This window comes from Fulmarus glacialis, unplaced genomic scaffold, assembly GCF_000690835.1.
Source record: "Fulmarus glacialis isolate BGI_N327 unplaced genomic scaffold, ASM69083v1 scaffold30297, whole genome shotgun sequence".
NCBI lineage: Eukaryota > Metazoa > Chordata > Aves > Procellariiformes > Procellariidae > Fulmarus > Fulmarus glacialis.
The window spans coordinates 35,723-38,591 of record NW_009223072.1 but is presented as its reverse complement, the minus strand read 5'-3'; positions in this window follow the sequence as shown (position 1 = coordinate 38,591).

Genomic DNA, 2,869 nt, shown 5'->3' with positions numbered 1-2,869 from the left:
AAAAGGGCCACAGAAGGTCCGAGACCACTCTCTCGTTCAGATTGCCTCTGAGGTTGCCCTGTGCACTCAGTTTGTCCAGCATCCCACTCCGTAAACAGAGGCAGGGGCTCATGGAGAAATGCTGTAGGCCCTAAAAACCAGACCTCCCCTAAAACCTCTTTTGGCAGTCACAGCTGAAACTGATACCAAGGGGACGTTGAGGAGCCTACCCTCTTGCTTAGTAACTCCAGGTCCAATTTGAAGCAGACTGGCAGAACAATTGAAGAGGAAGGCCTAAAGCTGCCCCCATGATTTAACAGCAAACATTGTCCTCGCCCTCCGGCCGCCCCGGGACAAATGCTGCTTTGTGCTGCTTCTGTGGCCGCAGTGCTGAGCTGCCCAGGCCTGCCTGGCCAGGAGAGCCTTTCCGCTCCATGAATTTCATTGAAATACCCGTACTAATGCAATCAAAAGTCCAAGGAAGCAAATACTTGGGAAAATTCTGGAACAACCTTTTTTTTTTTTTTTTTTTTTAATATTTAATACTGCACAGAGCAGTGCAGTTGTATTTCAATAACTAACAGGTTCCTTTTGGTTGGGTTTAGGAGCCTCATATCTGTTTGCCTCTGAAGATGCCTACGGGACTACAGACTCCTGTTTTGTTATTATAATAATGCTGTTTGTTGAACCATGTTATTGAGGTAATAATATGCCAAAATATTACACACAACATGCGTATATATACCTATACATAGATTTAGGCATATATATATATATATATACACAACTACAAGCTGTTTGAATAAATTCCTTACAATGCTCTGGTGAAGGTGGAAAGATCATAAAAAATAAAATTCTATAAAAGCCTCTGAAATGAACCTAAGATACAGAATGCTGAGCAGAGGAGAGAGATTTTATGATCCTCTACACTTAAATTAATGATTTCAGGATCTAAAACTGAAGGAAAAATACTGTCGAGATTAAACAGTGCAGCTACTCCAAGACCATTTCAGGAAGCTACTGCTGCTTAGACTCAAGAAGAATTTGAAAAACCTAGTATTTAATTTGTGTTCCCCTTTTTCCTTACACTATAAAACTCAAGAGCTTTTATGAACACAGCATAACTCAATAATGATATAGCATAACTGAGCTCCCAGGAACCTGGGTTGCAGTCCCAGTTCTGGTGCCACCTTGCCTGGTGAACTCACAGACGTGACTCAACCACCCCTTACGTCAGGTTAGAAATGAGAGGAGGACTTGTTGCTCTCAGCAGCTCCAGAACAATTCATTTGCCTCTTCTAAACGGGCATCTACACTTCTGGCTGCTCATGTGAAGCTTTGCTTTCACAGGTTAGGCAGACTGGGCCCCAGTGTTTTAAGCTCCCAAGGGACATAGCACTGCAAAGTATCCATAACCCCCGCTTCTCTGAGAAGCCCATTGGGTGCCATTTTAAAAGAAACCAAGCTAGACAAATATTGGCATTTCTCTTTGAGAGAGCTCCCTGCTGACAGGGAGGGAGGGAGCTGTCCCGCTACGTTCATGGGAGGGAAAGGAGATAGCAACAGCACTGCCCCTTAAAACACAAATCCAAACCACAGCTTCGAAAGAGAGGGAACTTATTTTGGAGCTATAAGAAAGAGGGAACAGTATTTTTTCATTTGTGTCTTAGAAACAGGAACCATGCTGATGTGCCTGAGACACATGAAGCATATTGCAGGTTGCAGAATTACAAAGCTGGAGTTTCCTGCTTGGGCAATAGTGATGTAAATGTTTCAAAAACCAGAGAAAAAAACCCAACAATATATGAGTGGAAGAAGAGGAAGGGCAAAAGTTTTAGAAAACTGGCCAGTCTCTGGAGCGTACACAGATGTTCTGGGGCTGGCTCTACCACTGTTTTTTGGGGGTTTGTTTTGTTTTTTATAGATATAGAACATGAGCATCAGCTACCCTAGCTGATGGATTAGCGAGCACTAACATTGCCAAGAAACAAATTGTACATCATCTTACTCTTAACAAAGAAACAAATATTAACTTAGTGTTAAGGCTCTAAGATCTATTTCTAAAAGAGGATTACTGTATTAAGTACGAAACCCCTCTAATCCCATGTGCCTTCCGAAGACGTCATAGGTTTGTTTTTGTTTATAGTTTTTAAACTGTACCTAATGACATTGTGGGCTCATAAAAGCAGTCTGAAAACAGGAAACCCAAGCAAATTACTGTAGGGTGCCATAAGGCTTTTCTCCCATCAAGAGAGGAGCGAGTAGACCAGCGCTATTTTTGAGAAATGGTCCTCAATGATTCACTGTGTCTTGATCCTAGCTCTCCAAACCCCATCCACCCGGCAGCACTACTAGGTTATAACATTCTCTTTGCAAGAGTTACTCAAGGCTTAAATCACAATCAGGTCCTCACATCTCATACATCCCAGTCTAAAGAGTTTACAATCTAAAATTCAGTCGCTACAGGTTTTCTCAAACTTTGCTGTCTCTCTCTGCTTGCACTCTGCTCAGCTTGTTACAAACCACGTTTAAAAAACTAGATCTTCTATATTGGAAGTAATGTGCAGCAAGCCCGGCACAGCTAGAATATTTATGAAGCTGTCTGTTTGACCTTAGACCAAGTTACGTCAGTGTCTGCATTATTATTCCCTAGTGCTTCCTTAAACATAAGAGAATACATTTCTTCAGTAGTGAAAATACTCAGTAGTCCAAGGAAAACAGCAGTATTTTAAGGGCCTTTGTCATATAGGATGTTTTGGCATCAATTGCATACATAGGCTATGAAAGATACAAGTCAGAGTGGAAGCACTCAGACTTTTTCCTAGTAGGGAAAACAATCTTTTCTGATGGGCAGTAAGGAGACTAAACTGCAGTGCTGAGAAAGACAGCC